Here is an 18523-nt window from a genome sequence, read left to right as displayed (position 1 = left end):
GCCCACGATACTAACTACATAGCAGTCACGGCAAATTCTAAGCCCCAAAACAATCGTCTCGGAGGTCTACGGGAGATGTTTCGTATCTCGGGACGCAAAAAGGAATGCAACACGAGGATTGCCCAGGGGGTCACCCATCCAAGTACTACTCTCACCCAAGCACGCTTAACTTCGGAGTTCTGATGGCATCCGGTGCTTTAGTGCTGGTATGATCGCACCCGTTTCGTATGCTTCGTCCCTCGCCTATGTGCACGTCGCGACGGTGCATCAACGTCCGGAGCCTCTTGCCCATCACAAAACTGTCGATGCTTTATCGAACGATCGTGACATCCCTATTGCAAGCTCTCTCCGAGCCCTAGTCCAACGACTGCGTATCGGTCACGGCAAGTGCGCGCCGAAACCATCGGAACTTTCTAGAACGATATCGGAATCGCTATTGCGACCCAAATCGAGAGAGTTCTCTCCGAGCCACACGATACTGACTGGGTAGCGGTCACGGCAAATTCCGAGCCACAAAACAATCGTCTCGGAGGTCTACGGGAGATGTTTCGTATCTCGGGACGCAAAAAGGAGTGAAACACGAGGACTTCCCAAGGGGTCACCCATCCTAGTACTACTCTCGCCCAACCACGCTTAACTTCGGAGTTCTGATGGGATCCGGTGCTTTAGTGCAGGTATGATCGCACCCGTTTCGCGTGCTTCGTCCCTCGCCTATGTGCACATCACGGCCGGCGCATCAACGTCCGGAGCCTCTTGCCCGTCACGAAACCGTCAATGCTTTCTCGAACCATCATGAAATCCCTATTGCAAGCTCTCTCCGAGCCCTAGTCCAACGACTGCGTATCGGTCAATTACCAGCACATGCTGAAAACATCGGCACTTTCTAGAACGATCTCGGAATCGCTATTGCGACCCCATTCCGGAAAGCTCTCTCCGAGCCCCATGATACTGACATCGTAGCGGTCACGGCAAATTCTAAGCCCCAAAACAATCGTCTCGGAGGTCTATGGGAGATGTTTCATATCTCGGGACGCAAAAAGGAATGCAATACGAGGACTTCCTAGGGGGTCCTCCATCCTAGTACTACTCTCGCCCAAGCACGCTTAACTTCGGAGTCCGAATGGGATCCGGTGCTTTAGTGCTGGAATGATGGCACCCGTTTCGTTTGCTTCGTCCCTCGCCTATGTGCACGTCGCGGCCGGTGCATCAACGTCCGGAGCCTCTTGCCCGTGACGAAACCATCGATGCTTTCTCGAACGATCACGAAATCCCAATTGCAAGCTCTCTCAGAGCCCTAGCCCAACGACTGCGTATCGATCACGGCAAGCGAGCGCCGAAACCATCGGCAATTTCTAGACCGATCTCGGAATCGCTATTGCAACCCTAATCCGTAAAGCTCTCTCCGAGCCCCATGATACTTACTGTGTAGCAATCAAGGCAAATTCTGAGCCCCAAAACAATCGTCTCGGAGGTCTACGGGAGATGTTTCATATCTCGGGATGCAAAAAGGAGTGCAACACGAGGACTTCCCAGGGGGTCACCCATACAAGTACTACTCTCGCCTAAACACGCTTAACTTCGGAGTTCTTATGGGTTCCGGTGCTTTAGTGCTGGTATGATCGCACCCGTTTCGCATGCTTCGTCCCTCGCCTATGTGCACGTCGCGGCCGGTGCATCAACGTCCGGAGCCTCTTGCCCGTCACAAAACCGATGATGCTTTATCGAACGATCATGACATCCCTATTGCAAGCTCTCTCCGAGCCCTAGTCCAACGACTACGTATCGATCACGGCAAGCACGCGCCGAAACCATCGGAACTTTCTAGAACGATATCGGAATCGCTATTGCGGCCCAAATCCAGAGAGCTCTCTCCGAGCCACACGATACTGACTGGGTAGCGGTCACGGCAAATTCCGAGCCACAAAACAATCGTCTCGGAGGTCTACGGGAGATGTTTCGTATCTCGGGATGCAAAAAGGAGTGCAACACGAGGACTTCCCAGGGGGTCACTCATCCTAGTACTACTCTCGCCCAAGCACGCTTAACTACGGAGTTCTAATGGGATCCGGTGCTTTAGTGAGGTATGATCGCACCCGTTTCGCGTGCTTCGTCCCTCGCCTATGTGCACGTCTCGGCCGGCGCATCAACGTCCGGAGCCTCTTGCCCGTCACGAAACCGTCGATGCTTTCTCGAATGATCATGAAATCCCTATTGCAAGCTCTCTCCGAGCCCTAGTCCAACGACTGCGTATCGGTCATGACAAGCGCATGCCGAAAACATCGGCACTTTCTAGAACGATCTCGGAATCGCTATTGCGACACCATTCCGGAAAGCTCTCTCCGAGCCCCTCGATACTGACAGCGTAGCGGTCACGACAAATTCTGAGCCCCAAAACAATCGTCTCGGAGGTCTATGGGAGATGTTTCGTATCTCGGGACGCAAAAAGGAGAGCAATACGAGGACTTCCTAGGGGGTCACCCATCCTAGTACTACTCTCGCCCAAGCACGCTTATCTTCGGAGTCCTAATGGGATCCGGTGCTTTAGTGCTGGAATGATGGCACCCATTTCGTTTGCTTCGTCCCTCGCCTATGTGCACGTCGCGGCCGACGCATCAACGTCCGGAGCCTCTTGCCCGTCACGAAACCGTCGGCGCTTTCTCAAACGATCACGAAATCCCTATTGCAAGCTCTCTCTGAGCCCTAGCCCAACAACTGCGTATCGGTCACAGCAAGCATGCGCTGAAACCATCGGCACTTTCTAGAACGATCTCGGATTCGCTATTGCGACCCAAATCCGGAAAGCTCTCTCCGAGCCCTACGATACTCCCATAATGATTCCCATCATGATGTATCTCTCTGAAGATGATGTCAAGGCTTGACATTCATTTTCAAATTTTACATAACAATTTTGAATGATGGTAATTGTAGCAATTCTTCATATTGTAAGATATCAACATGTAAAGCTGTGAAGTAAGATTTTGATATCATTACATGATGTACACGTTTCAAATATTTTAGCAAGTGTTGCATTTCTTCACATGGTAAGATATCAACTCAAGGCATAATGCAAATTAATGCATGGCAGCTGTTCATATATGATAGAACCCTTGCAGATTCTAAACTTGGGGTTGATCTCTTTAGGGGATCGGCCTCCTTGGAACTCTATAGGGGTTCCTCCCTCCAAGTTGCTACTCAAAGGCCGCAGAAAACATTCATCTATTGCTTATGAAAAGAGAAGGAATACATGGCTATTTATAGGGCTTCTAAACCCTAACTCCTAATAGGACTCCTACTTAAGACTCTTACTTCTAACCAACTCCTAATAGGACTCCTAGTCAAGACTCCTATTCCCTTACAACTCCTAATTCTTCTCTAAGAAAACACCTCCTACATGAATGCCCCTCTCAATTAGGACTCTCCTAGCTAGAGTCCTAACAGAATGTCCCTTACAATTAGGACTCTCGTAACTAGAGTCCTAACAGAATGTCCCTCTCAATTAGGACTCTCCTAGCTAGAGTCCTAACAGTTTTACATGAATGTCTCTCTCAATTAGGACTCTCCAAGCTAGAGTCCTAACAATATATCTCTTGGTGATGCAAGCATGGCATAATCATAGCATCAGTGTTTATAGCATCAATTCATATATTTCTCCCCCTTTGTCATTAACAAAAAACATGGTAGATGTGATACCAGGAGAACAATATAAGCAAGTTATCAAGCATATAAAGGAAGGCATGATAAGTAGATTGCTTTGAATACTTCTTCCTTCTTTTTTTTTTGTTATAATCCTTTGTGCATGAAGGAGGAAAGCCATTTGTGATTCCAACTATTTGTGAGTTTACTTTGAGTCAAGATATATGTTTGAAACAGCTTTTTGCAAGTAAAAATACTATCATCCATATTTCAAGATGGAATTCATAAGCAGGAATCATTTCATCAAATCCATTTCAGAAAAAATATTTTTCATAAGAGTGTATGAGAAAATTTGATTTTTAGCATTCCAACTGTTAAACGAATCCGAAAATGAGATGAATTCTTTCATGCATTCGGACAAGACTATGCTATAGATTTTCAAATACAATCATGAAGACAAAACATTTCAACACATGTTATGCAATGGCAATCAAGTGATTTGATCATTCAATAAAGTCCGAAAAATAATTTTAACTAGTTTATATATTCGGACACATCAACATTCCTAATTCTCTTCTTATGAAATCAAATTGTTCTTCACTTAGAGGTTTTGTAAAAATGTCAGCTAGTTGATGTTTAGTATAAATGAACTCTATGGTTACGTCATGATTAGTAACATGATCTCATATAAAGTGATGTCTAATATCAATATGTTTTGTTCTTGAGTGTTGTATAGGATTCTTAATTAAGCATATTGCACTTGTGTTATCACATTTAATGGGAATATTTTTAAGATTAACTTTGTAATCTTCTAAGGTGTTTTTCATCCATACAACTTGTGCACAGCATGCACTTGCTGGAATATATTCAGCTTCGGTTGTTGATAGTGCAATCGAGTTTTGTTTCTTAGATGACCAGGAAACAAGGGCATGTCCTAAAAATTGACATGATCCTGATGTGTTTTTCTATCTAGTCTACAGCCAGCAAAGTCCGCATCAGCATAAGCAATTAACTCAAAATTCTCTGATTTTGGGTACCATAATCCTAGATTTGTAGTACCATTAAGATATCTAAGTATTCTTTTAACTACTTTGAGATGAGATATCTTAGGGTTTGATTGAAATCTAGCACAAAGTCCTACACTAAACATGATGTCTGGTCTAGTTGTAGTGAGGTAAAGTAAACTTCCTATCATACCCCTATAAGTTTTTTGATCGAAGCTTTCTCCACTTTCATCAATTTCTAACTTAGTGGAGGTGCTCATAGGAGTGTTAATAGCCTTTGAGTTGTTCATATTAAACTTTTTTAATAAATTCATAGCATATTTAGTTTGATTAATAAAGATGTTATTGCTTAGTTGTTTGATTTGTAAGCCTAAAAAGAATGTTAATTCTCCTATTAAGCTCATTTCGAATTCAAGACTCATAGTTTTAGCAAAAGATTCACAAAGAGATTCATTCGTAGAGCCAAAGATAATATCATCAACATAAATCTGAACAATGAGAAAATTATTTTCAAAATTCTTGATGAACAATGTAGTATCAACCTTGCCTTTTGTGAAATTGTTTTCGATAAGAAAAGAACTAAGTCTCTCATACCAAGCCCTTGGGGCTTGTTTTAAACCATAGAGAGCTTTAGTTAATCTAAACACATGATTAGGGAGGCTATTATTTTCAAATCCAGGAGGTTGTTTAACAGAAACTTCTTCGGAAATAAAGCCATTTAGAAAAGCGCTTTTAACATCCATTTGAAACAACTTAAAATTATTACTACTAGCGTAGGCAAGGAGCATCCTTATGGCTTCCAATTGAGCCACAGGAGCGAAGGTTTCTTCGTAATCGATACCTTCTTCTTGGTTGAAACCTTTGGCCACTAATCTAGCCTTGTTTCTAACCACGATACCATTTTCATCTTGCTTGTTTCTGAAGACCCATTTAGTACCAATAACTAAATGGTCATTTGGCCTAGGAACAAGCTTTCACACCTCATTTCTCTCAAATTGATTCAATTCATCTTGCATTGCGATAATCCATGAATCATCTTTCATGGCTTCGTCAACACATTTGGGTTCAATTTGGGAGAGAAAAGCGGCGTTCGCACAAAAATTTTTAAGAGAAGATCGTGTTTGAACCCCTTTTGATGTGTCTCCTAAGATTAGCTCCTTGGGATGAGCATCTACATACTTCCAATCCTTGGGTAAGGATGTTTCGGAAGTGGATGAGCATCTCATTAGATACAAAATCATATGTATCATGTCATTTAAGACATATTTGATTCATAACAAATGGAGCATAGAGTAATTGGAGCATATCAATGGCAGATAGGACATTTCAGAACATATCAGTTCATAGCAAATGGAGCACAGAGTAATTGGAGCATATAAATGGCAGATAGGACATTTCAGAACATGTCAGTTCATAGCAAATGGAGCACAGAGTAATTGGAGCATATCAATGGCGTATGAAATGTTCCGAAGCATATCAACGACATATGGAACATTTCGAAACATATCAACAGTGGATGAAACATTTCAGAGCATATCAATAACAAATACCGTACAGAAGCTCAAACGTCGTCTTTGACGTTGCAAACATATCAATCTTATCCAAAGCATGTACAGAAACACATAACCAAAGCTCTGGATATCATATCAAACATACAGAAGGTGTAGTGGGATCTCAATCAGAATGTGATTCATCCATTTCTGAATGACCACCTGACAAAAGTCTCCCACGTCTGGGAGCTCCATCCACCCACATCTAGGTGAAGTCAGAGGGGGCCGGCAGAGCATCGCAGGCTCTAAGCACATACCCTTTACCATTTCTGGCAAAGGTCCAGAATATCCCACAGAGCGGGACCCTACAGAGCGGGCAATAAACGCATACCCTTTACCATTTCTGGCAAAGGTCCAGACAATCCCACACACCAGAATACAAGAGGGCAGTTTTAGCAATAAGTAGCATATATCGGAAGCACACGCGGAACAACAAACGTACATGTGCCTTTACGAGTCAAATACGATGCAAGCAACAATCTCTCACAAATGTATTCAGATTTGGAATGAAATAAAAGCAAGAGTATACACGGATTCCAAACAATCATATATAACTCAATTCACATAAGAAGGTTAGATGAATTCGATATCCAAAGGAATGAAACTAGAATAGGCACACATCGAAAGCAAATGCGGAACAATGGGTTATACATGTGCCTATAGGAGTCAATACGATATAGCTTAAACGTTACACAATAGTTTTCAAGAATGCAAATAATTTTAAGGACAAGAGCATACAATAATTCAAAGCAGTAATATAAAGCTCAATTGAATAAGAAAGCTAAAGGGATATCAATTTTCAAAGGAATGAAACCAGAATATTAGAAATCGACCAAAGCTCGATTTCTGGCAGAATACAAGAGGCACATTGAACAAATGATTCAAACTATCAATCGTGCTCCAATTTACTCAGAAATATATCATTGGATTATTCTTTCAGATAAGATAGGCTTCATATGAAATGAACTGTCCAATAGAGAGAGTTACAAATAATTTGGTAAACAAGGGTCGTAGAACAAAATCTCTGTTTGGCAGAATTCATAATGTCAGATTCAACAGATAACCGGGCAGGTGTTTGGATTCCAAATCTTTCAATCCATATATCAAAAGAAAGATCTACGAGTCTAGTTTCCAATGAAATAGGCTTTGAATAAATCACGTTTGCAACAGGGACTTATAAGCAGTTCAGTATCAAAAGGTCAGAAATTACGATCCCTGTTTTGCAAAATCAGTAGGCTCATTTGAAACAGAAGTTTGGGCAGACAAACTTACTCCGAATTCTTAAAATAAGCTATCAAAACAAAGGTTTATGAGCCTATATTCTGATCAAATAAGTTTTGTCCAAATCAGAGGTCAATACATGAAGTTATAATCATAACAAGGACGAAAGGTCAGATTCTCAGAAGTTGCACAGATTCGGATCGATATGTCTAAACAAGAGATATATCAAATGCAAGGCTAGAACAATTCAAGTTCCACATATTCAAATCAAATGTAGAGATCAAATTACAGTAAGAAAAGATCAGGATACTTGCTAGAGGAAAGATTATAACAATTACAGGAGGAACGAATCGGGAACTTGCAATAAGAAATATCAGAGCAATTATAGGAGAAACGATCCGGGAACTTGCCTTTCAAGGATTTCGATCCGAAGATCCAAAGAAGGTGCCAGCCCAAATCCTTCTACTTTTCCTCCGTGTCCTCTCTCTGTTTCGTTTTGTGCTCCCCTTTTCTTCCTTTCTTCGCAACTACACCACGTGTCGAACATCGAGGCACAGTCACCTGCTCTCTCTTACTCTAATTCCTTCTTTTTCTTTCCCAAACGCTGCTGCCACAGCCGCCGCCGCTGCCGCTGCCACAATCGCAGCCCCTTCCACCGCACTACCTTCCTTCCTCCCTTCTCTCGCAGACATAACTGCTGCATACGCAGTCGCTACCACTGCGGCCGCAATCCCGTCCGGAGCCCCTTTTTCCCCCTTTCCTTTCTTTTCTTTCCCAGCTGCAACTGCCGCAGTCGCAGTCGCAACCATGGCCGCAGCCACCACAGCCGCAGCCACTTCTTTCTCCCCTACTCTATTTCCTCTTCTTCTCTTCCAGCTGCAGTTGCCACTGCCACAGCTGCCTCTCCTTCTCTTCCTCTCTTCTTCCCTTTTCCTTTCTCTTCTTCTTCCTTTCCTTCTCTTCTTTCCCAGCTGCACTGCTGCAGTCGCAGCCTCAGCCGCGGCCACAGCCTCTTCTTCCTCCCCTGCTCATCTTCCTCTCCTTCTTCTCTTCCAACTGCAGCTGCCATCGCCGCAGCCGCAGCCGCAGCCCCTTCTTTCACTTCTATTCTTCCTCTCCTTCCCTTCTTCCTTTCTCTTCCTCTTTCCCTGCCATAGCTGCAGCTACCACTGACGCAACCGCAGCTACTTCTTTCCCTTCTCCTCTTCCTTCTCCTTCCTTTCTTCTTCTTCTCTCCCCGCTGCAACTGCTGCAGTCGCGGCCGCAGCCACGGCCGCAACCTCTCCCTCCTCCCCTGCTCATCTTCCTCTTCTTCTTCTCCCTCTTCTTCTCTTCTCCCTCTACTTCTCTTCTTCTTCTCCCCACGCCCCACCGCTTCTCTCTGTTTCTCGAAGAAACAGAGAGAGCATGGGAGGCGGTGGGATAAAACCGAAATTTTCTATTTTATTTATTTTCTTCTTTTTACAACTTAACAGTTTAGTCCTTGAAATTTCCATACTTACATATAGGTCCTCCGATTTATAAATAAATCTTTATTAATAATTTTCAAAAGTGAGGGATATTACACTCTCCCCTCCTTAAAAGAAAATTTAGTCCTCTAAATTGATCATAGCTCGATCGATGAAAAGATGAGGATTATGATATCTTTATTTCCTCCTCCTGCTCTTAAATAGTTTCATCAATACAATACAATTACATAATTATCCACGAGTGACCGAAATATTCTCCTCCTTGATCCTTAATAGACGGTAACCCGACCTTCAATCAATTTCTAAAAATACTTGCGCACCCTGTAATTAATCAAGCAAGTCGTTACTTCAGAAAATACTCGTTTTTGATGATCACCTGATTCAACTATCTATAATCAATACAAAGCCTCAATGTTCCATACATCTTTTTAACTAACACCGGAGCACCCCATGATGAAATATTAAGCCAAATAAAATCCTCATTTAATAATCCTTGTAGTTGCTTTTCCAATTCCACTTACTCAAATGATATCTTTCTGTAGAGAGGCTTAGATATTGGGATTGTCCCAAGGACCAAATCAAAAGCAAAGTCACGTTTGGAGGTAATCTAAGCAAGTCATCCTGGGATACATTAGGCAAGGAAATAAATCATGTCCAATACTCTCAAAATAAAAGATCGGCTGATCAAATATGCACAAAGTGATAATTTGTTATATACTAATCTATACTGGTATGATAGGAAGATAGTCAATCCATACCAAGTATAATATCAAAGCTCCAAATCTCTAGGAGTACTAAATCAGCAAAAAGTTCAAGTTCTCCAATAAAAATCAAACAAGCGGATCAGATTCATGTTCGTTATCAAAGAATCTCCAATGATCGTATTTACATATAGCACATAATGCAGTAGTATAGGTTGAATACCCAAGTGATAAGCAACATGTTACGAATCAAATCGTAGATAGGACCCATGGTCAAACAAATATTTACATTCTTTCATAAACATGCATAATACCTTCAACCACAAATTCAGAAATTTCAGAATCATATTCAGTGATAGCAAACACTCTGATATGGGCTGATGACTTAGGAGGCAGTGACTCTTTCTTCTTATTCAAGGGGCAGTCTTTTATTTTATGATCCAACTTTCTAAAAGCAAAATAGACTCCAGTCACCCGAAAACACAAATTTGTTTCATAATTTAACTTGTAATTTACACGTGATTGAGTCTTTTGTAGTGACTTCCTTTTCAAATCCAAATGTCTTGACCCTCTTGTTATCACTTTCTGATTCATTTCCAATCATATTTTTATTGGTAAACTTGTCTTTATCATTCTTGCCATTGATCTCCAAAAATTCTTTTCATTGTTTCCATTAATGATCAGCCTCTACTTCCAATATAAGGTGGCAAAAGAAATCGTTTGATAATCAGAACAATTTTGTACATTGAATATCTTCTCTATTCGCATCATCCATTTTTCTACCACCAATAGATTAGGTGCACCATGCTTCTGCTGCGCAACTCCGATTCAATATCCTTGATTACCCCTTTCATCCCACTTAATTAATCAAAACCAGATGAAGTAGGAGGACTAAATGTCCTCGTCATCCTTGACTCCTAAAATGCATCAAAGAAAATTTTCACCGATCAATATAGTTCATTAGGCATCAAAATATTTTGCAAGTCAACATATCAAATATTTCAGTAATCCTCAAACCATGCTCTGATACCACCTCTGTCACGCCCCTGAAAAAAAATATCCATGATATTAAAATTTTTCATCATCACAAACCAATCCAGGATCCAAACTAACGTTTGAGGAAACTGAAAAATATTCTATCAAATTCACATCTATAAAACCTGTACAATTTATAATCATATATCACATCACTCGATAATTCACATTTATGGCAACCCAAGCCAACTTAACAAACATGAACAACATTTATAAATCCACAAGCTAAGTAATTTATACAATCAGAACTCCAACTATTCACCACAAGTTCGTATCATCATAAATTAGACTTAACATTCTGAAATTCCAAATAAGAGAGATCTCCTAACACTTTGACACAGTATATCCATTTCGGTTCATCGACAACATTTCATTACATACAAAACATACTTATACAACAATAACATAACAACCAACAAGACTTGCCCATAATTCTGAATAGCTATCCACTGCCTCAGCCCAAATCAAACATCTCGAAGAGTGACACGCTGACTTGAAAGATTTATATAACAACGGAGTGAGCCAAAAACGGCTCAGCAAGTGACAAAACATATTCAGAACAAAAGGAACAGTTTCAAACGAGTAAGGTATCATAATGTAAGGCAGAATACAAGAATTCTCAAGGATACCATCTCATTAGATACAAAATCATATGTATCATGTCATTCAAGACATATTTGATTCATAACAAATGGAGCATAGAGTAATTGGAGCATATCAATGGCAGATAGGACATTTCAGAACATATAAGTTCATAACAAATAGAGCAGAGAGTAATTGGAGCATATCAATGGCAGATAGGACATTTCAGAACATGTCAGTTCATAGCAAATGGAGCACAGAGTAATTGGAGCATATCAATGGCGTATGAAATGTTCCGGAGCATATCAACGACATATGGAACATTTCGAAACATATCAACAGTGGATAAAACATTTCAGAGCATATCAATAACAAATACCGTACAGAAGCTCAAACGTCATCTTTGACGTTGCAAACATATCAATCTTATCCAAAGCATGTACAGAAACACATAACCAAAGCTCTAGATATCATATCAAACATACAGAAGATGTAGTGGGATCTCAGTCAGAATGTGATTCATCTATTTCTGAATGACCACCTGACAAAAATCACCCACGTCTGGGAGCTCCATCCACCCACGTCTAGGTGAAGTCAGAGGCGGCCGGCAGAGCATCGCAGGCTCTAAGCACATACCCTTTACCATTTCTGGCAAAGGTCCAGAATATCCCACAGAGCGGGACCCTACAGAGCGGGCAATAAGCGCATACCCTTTACCATTTCTGGCAAAGGTCCAGACAATCCCACACACCAGAATACAAGAGGGCAGTTTTAGCAATAAGTAGCATATATCAGAAGCACACGCGGAACAACAAACATACATGTGCCTTTACGAGTCAAATACGATGCAAGCAACAATCTCTCACAAATGTATTCAGATTTGGAATGAAATAAAAGCAAGAGTATACACGGATTCCAAACAATCATATATAACTCAATTCAAATAAGAAGGTTAGATGAATTCGATATCCAAAGGAATGAAACTAGAATAGGCACTCATCGAAAGCAAATGCGGAACAATGGGTTATACATGTGCCTATAGGAGTCAATACGATATAGCTTAAACGTTACACAATAGTTTTCAAGAATGCAAATAATTTTAAGGACAAGAGCATACAAGAATTCAAAGCAGTAATATAAAGCTCAATTCAATAAGAAAGCTAAAGGGATATCAATTTCCAAAGGAATGAAACCAGAATATTAGAAATCGACCAAAGCTCGATTTCTGGCAGAATACAAGAGGCACATTGAACAAATGATTCAAACTATCAATCGTGCTCCAATTTACTCAGAAATATAATATTGGATTATACTTTCAGATAAGACAGACTTTATATGAATTGAACTATCCAATAGAGAGAGTTACAAATAATTTGGTCAACAAGGGTCGTAGAACAAAATCTCTGTTTGGCAGAATTCATAATGTCAGATTCAACAGATAACTGGGCAGGTGTTTGGATTCCAAATCTTTCAATCCATATATCAAAAGAAAGATCTACGAGTCTAGTTTCCAATCAAATAGGCTTTGAGTAAATCACGTTTGCAACAGGGACTTATAAGCAGTTCAGTATCAAAAGGTCAGAAATTACGATCCCTGTTTTGCAAAATCAGTAGGCTCATTTGAAATAGAAGTTTGGGTAGACAAACTTACTCCGAATTCTTAAAATAAGCTATCAAAACAAATGTTTATGAGTCTATATTCTGATCAAATAAGTTTTGTCCAAATCAGAGGTCAATACATGAAGTTATAATCATAACAAGGACGAAAGGTCAGAATCTCAGAAGTTGCACAGATTCGGATCGATATGTCTAAACAAGAGATATATCAAATGCAAGGCTAGAACAATTCAAGTTCCACATATTCAAATCAAATGTAGAGATCAAATTACAGTAAGGAAAGATCAGGATACTTGCAAGAGGAAAGATTATAACAATTACAGGAGGAACGAATCGGGAACTTGCAATAAGAAATATCAGAGCAATTATAGGAGAAACGATCAGGGAACTTGCCTTTCAAGGATTTCGATCCGAAGATCCAAAGAAGGTGCCAGCCCAAATCCTTCTACTTTTCCTCCGTGTCCTCTCTCTGTTTCATTTTGTGCTCCCCTTTTCTTCCTTTCTTCGTAACTACACCACGTGTCGAACATCGAGGCACAGTCACCTGCTCTCTCTTACTCTCATTCCTTCTTTTTCTTTCCCAAACGCTGCTGCCACAGCCGCCGCCGCTGCCGCTGCCACAATCACAGCCCCTTCCACCGCACTACCTTCCTTCCTCCCTTCTCTCGCAGGCATAACTGCTGCATACGCAGTCGTTACCACTGCGGCCGCAATCCCGTCCGGAGCCCCTTTTTCCCCCTTTCCTTTCTTTTCTTTCCCAGCTGCAACTGCCGCAGTCGCAGTCGCAACCATGGCCGCAGCCACCACAGCCGCAGCCACTTCTTTCTCCCCTACTCTATTTCCTCTTCTTCTCTTCCAGCTGCAGTTGCCACTGCCACAGCTGCCTCTCCTTCTCTTCCTCTCTTCTTCCCTTTTCCTTTCTCTTCTTCTTCCTTTCCTTCTCTTCTTTCCCAGCTGCACTGCTGCAGTCGCAGCCTCAGCCGCGGCCACAGCCTCTTCTTCCTCCCCTGCTCATCTTCCTCTCCTTCTTCTCTTCCAACTGCAGCTGCCATCGCCGCAGCCGCAGCCGCAGCCCCTTCTTTCACTTCTATTCTTCCTCTCCTTCCCTTCTTCCTTTCTCTTCCTCTTTCCCTGCCATAGCTGCAGCTACCACTGACGCAACCGCAGCTAATTCTTTCCCTTCTCCTCTTCCTTCTCCTTCCTTTCTTCTTCTTCTCTCCCCGCTGCAACTGCTGCAGTCGCGGCCGCAGCCACGGCCGCAACCTCTCCCTCCTCCCCTGCTCATCTTCCTCTTCTTCTTCTCCCTCTTCTTCTCTTCTCCCTCTACTTCTCTTCTTCTTCTCCCCACGCCCCACCGCTTCTCTCTGTTTCTCGAAGAAACAGAGAGAGCATGGGAGGCGGTGGGATAAAACCGAAATTTTCTATTTTATTTATTTTCTTCTTTTTACAACTTAACAGTTTAGTCCTTTAAATTTCCATACTTACATATAGGTCCTCCGATTTATAAATAAATCTTTATTAATAATTTTCAAAAGTGAGGGATATTACACTCTCCCCTCCTTAAAAGAAAATTTAGTCCTCTAAATTGATCATAGCTCGATCGATGAAAAGATGAGGATTATGATATCTTTATTTCCTCCTCCTGCTCTTAAATAGTTTCATCAATACAATACAATTACATAATTATCCACGAGTGACCGAAATATTCTCCTCCTTGATCCTTAATAGACGGTAACCCGACCTTCAATCAATTTCTAAAAATACTTGCGCACCCTGTAATTAATCAAGCAAGTCGTTACTTCAGAAAATACTCGTTTTTGATGATCACCTGATTCAACTATCCATAATCAATACAAAGCCTCAATGTTCCATACATCTTTTTAACTAACACCGGAGCACCCCATGATGAAATATTAAGCCAAATAAAATCCTCATTTAATAATCCTTATAGTTGCTTTTCCAATTCCACTTACTCAAATGATATCTTTCTGTAGAGAGGCTTAGATATTGGGATTGTCCCAAGGACCAAATCAAAAGCAAAGTCACGTTTGGAGGTAATCTAAGCAAGTCATCCTGGGATACATTAGGCAAGGAAATAAATCATGTCCAATACTCTCAAAATAAAAGATCGGCTGATCAAATATGCACAAAGTGATCATTTGTTATATACTAATCTATACTGGTATGATAGGAAGATAGTCAATCCATACCAAGTATAATATCAAAGCTCCAAATCTCTAGGAGTACTAAATCAGCAAAAAGTTCAAGTTCTCCAATAAAAATCAAACAAGCGGATCAGATTCATGTTCGTTATCAAAGAATCTCCAATGATCGTATTTACATATAGCACATAATGCAGTAGTATAGGTTGAATACCCAAGTGATAAGCAACATGTTACGAATCAAATCGTAGATAGGACCCATGGTCAAACAAATATTTACATTCTTTCATAAACATGCATAATACCTTCAACCACAAATTCAGAAATTTCAGAATCATATTCAGTGATAGCAAACACTCTGATATGGGCTGATGACTTAGGAGGCAGTGACTCTTTCTTCTTATTCAAGGGGCAGTCTTTTATTTTATGATCCAACTTTCTAAAAGCAAAATAGACTCCAGTCACCCGAAAACACAAATTTGTTTCATAATTTAACTTGTAATTTACACGTGATTGAGTCTTTTGTAGTGACTTCCTTTTCAAATCCAAATGTCTTGACCCTCTTGTTATCACTTTCTGATTCATTTCCAATCATATTTTTATTGGTAAACTTGTCTTTATCATTCTTGCCATTGATCTCCAAAAATTCTTTTCATTGTTTCCATTAATGATCAGCCTCTACTTCCAATATAAGGTGGCAAAAGAAATCGTTTGATAATCAGAACAATTTTGTACATTGAATATCTTCTCTATTCGCATCATCCATTTTTCTACCACCAATAGATTAGGTGCACCATGCTTCTGCTGCGCAACTCCGATTCAATATCCTTGATTACCCCTTTCATCCCACTTAATTAATCAAAACCAGATGAAGTAGGAGGACTAAATGTCCTCGTCATCCTTGACTCCTAAAATGCATCAAAGAAAATCTTCACCGATCAATATAGTTCATTAGGCCTCAAAATATTTTGCACGTCAACATATCAAATATTTCAGTAATCCTCAAACCATGCTCTGATACCACCTCTGTCACGCCCCTAAAAAAAAATATCCATGATATTAAAATTTTTCATCATCACAAACCAATCCAGGATCCAAACTAACGTTTGAGGAAACTGAAAAATATTCTATCAAATTCACATCTATAAAACCTGTACAATTTATAATCATATATCACATCACTCGATAATTCACATTTATGGCAACCCAAGCCAACTTAACAAACATGAACAACATTTATAAATCCACAAGCTAAGTAATTTATACAATCAGAACTCCAACTATTCACCACAAGTTCGTATCATCATAAATTAGACTTAACATTCTGAAATTCCAAATAAGAGAGATCTCCTAACACTTTGACACAGTATATCCATTTCGGTTCATCGACAACATTTCATTACATACAAAACATACTTATACAACAATAACATAACAACCAACAAGACTTGCCCATAATTCTGAATAGCTATCCACTGCCTCAGCCCAAATCAAACATCTCGAAGAGTGACACGCTGACCTGAAAGATTTATATAACAACGGAGTGAGCCAAAAACGGCTCAGCAAGTGACAAAACATATTCAGAACAAAAGGAACGGTTTCAAACGAGTAAGGTATCATAATGTAAGGCAGAATACAAGAATTCTCAAGGATACCATCTCATTAGATACAAAATCATATGTATCATGTCATTCAAGACATATTTGATTCATAACAAATTGAGCATAGAGTAATTGGAGCATATCAATGGCAGATAGGACATTTCAGAACAAATCAGTTCATAGCAAATGGAGCATAGAGTAATTGGAGCATATCAATGGCAGATAGGACATTTCAGAATATGTCAGTTCATAGCAAATGGAGCACAGAGTAATTGGAGCATATCAATGGCGTATGAAATGTTCCGGAGCATATCAACGACATATGGAACATTTCGAAACATATCAACAGTGGATGAAACATTTCAGAGCATATCAATAACAAATACCGTATAGAAGCTCAAACGTCGTCTTTGACGTTGCAAACATATCAATCATTTCCAAAGCATGTACAAAAACACATAACAAAAGCTCTGGATATCATATCAAACATATAGAAGGTGTAGTGGGATCTCAGTCAGAATGTGATTCATCCATTTCTGAATGACCACCTGACAAAAGTCTCCCACGTCTGGTAGCTCCATCCACCCACGTCTAGGTGAAGTCAGAGGGGGCCGGCAGAGCATCGCAGGCTCTAAGCACATACCCTTTACCATTTCTAGCAAAGGTCCAGAATATCCCACAGAGCGGGACCCCACAGAGCGGGCAATAAGCGCATACCCTTTACCATTTCTGGCAAAGGTCCAGACAATCCCACACACCAGAATACAAGAGGGCAGTTTTAGCAATAAGTAGCATATATCGGAAGCACACGCGGAACAACAAACGTACATGTGCTTTTACAAGTCAAATACGATGCAAGCAACAATCTCTCACAAATGTATTCAGATTTGGAATGAAATAAAAGCAAGAGTATACACGGATTCCAAACAATCATATATAACTCAATTCAAATAAGAAGGTTAGATGAATTCGATATCCAAAGGAATGAAACTAGAATAGGCACTCATCGAAAGCAAATGCGGAACAATGGGTTATACATGTGCCTATAGGAGTCAATACGATATAGCTTAAACGTTACACAATAGTTTTCAAGAATGCAAATAATTTTAAGGACAAGAGCATACAAGAATTCAAAGCAGTAATATAAAGCTCAATTGAATAAGAAAGCTAAAAGGATATCAATTTTCAAAGGAATGAAACCAGAATATTAGAAATCGACCAAAGCTCGATTTCTGGCAGAATACAAGAGGCACATTGAACAAATGATTCAAACTATCAATCGTGCTCCAATTTACTCAGAAATATATCATTGGATTATACTTTCAGATAAGACAGGCTTCATATGAATTGAACTATCCAATAGAGAGAGTTACAAATAATTTGGTAAACAAGGGTCGTAAAACAAAATCTCTGTTTGGCAGAATTCATAATGTCAGATTCAATAGATAACTGGGCAGGTGTTTGGATTCCAAATCTTTCAATCCATATATCAAAAGAAAGATCTACGAGTCTAGTTTCCAATGAAATAGGCTTTGAATAAATCACGTTTGCAACAGGGACGTATAAGTAGTTCAGTATCAAAAGGTCAGAAATTACGATCCCTGTTTTGCAAAATCAGTAGTCTCATTTGAAACAAAAGTTTGGGCAGACAAACTTACTCTGAATTCTTAAAATAAGCTATCAAAACAAAGGTTTATGAGTCTATATTCTGATCAAATAAGTTTTGTCCAAATCAGAGGTTAATACATGAAGTTATAATCATAACAAGGACGAAAGGTCAGAATCTCAGAAGTTGCACAGATTCGGATCGATATGTCTAAACAAGAGATATATCAAATGCAAGGCTAGAACAATTCAAGTTCCACATATTCAAATCAAATGTAGAGATCAAATTACAGTAAGGAAAGATCAGGATACTTGCAATAGGAAAGATTAGAACAATTACAGG

The 18523-nt window shown here is 40.1% G+C and overlaps 6 non-coding genes across 6 annotated transcripts; all 6 read right to left on the bottom strand.

Annotated features, from left to right (window-relative positions):
* Positions 1-101: 101 nt before the first annotated feature.
* On the bottom strand, positions 102-220 carry LOC135591255 (5S ribosomal RNA). The gene has a single exon (XR_010478460.1). It is a non-coding gene; the product is annotated as a 5S ribosomal RNA (ribosomal RNA).
* Positions 221-569: 349 nt separating this feature from the next.
* LOC135588711 (5S ribosomal RNA) lies at positions 570-688 on the bottom strand. The gene has a single exon (XR_010476426.1). It is a non-coding gene; the product is annotated as a 5S ribosomal RNA (ribosomal RNA).
* A 351-nt stretch (positions 689-1039) lies between these two features.
* On the bottom strand, positions 1040-1158 carry LOC135591751 (5S ribosomal RNA). Its single transcript, XR_010478601.1, has one exon. It is a non-coding gene; the product is annotated as a 5S ribosomal RNA (ribosomal RNA).
* A 350-nt stretch (positions 1159-1508) lies between these two features.
* LOC135590031 (5S ribosomal RNA) lies at positions 1509-1627 on the bottom strand. The gene has a single exon (XR_010477443.1). It is a non-coding gene; the product is annotated as a 5S ribosomal RNA (ribosomal RNA).
* A 350-nt stretch (positions 1628-1977) lies between these two features.
* Positions 1978-2095, bottom strand: LOC135592092 (5S ribosomal RNA). Its single transcript, XR_010478863.1, has one exon. It is a non-coding gene; the product is annotated as a 5S ribosomal RNA (ribosomal RNA).
* Positions 2096-2445: 350 nt separating this feature from the next.
* LOC135592059 (5S ribosomal RNA) lies at positions 2446-2564 on the bottom strand. Its single transcript, XR_010478830.1, has one exon. It is a non-coding gene; the product is annotated as a 5S ribosomal RNA (ribosomal RNA).
* Between the last annotated feature and the right edge of the window lie 15959 nt (positions 2565-18523).

This window comes from Musa acuminata, chromosome BXJ1-1, assembly GCF_036884655.1.
Source record: "Musa acuminata AAA Group cultivar baxijiao chromosome BXJ1-1, Cavendish_Baxijiao_AAA, whole genome shotgun sequence".
Taxonomy (NCBI): Eukaryota; Viridiplantae; Streptophyta; class Magnoliopsida; order Zingiberales; family Musaceae; genus Musa; species Musa acuminata.
Note: the sequence above shows the minus strand (reverse complement) of the source record. Positions and strands in the feature narration are given on the sequence as shown.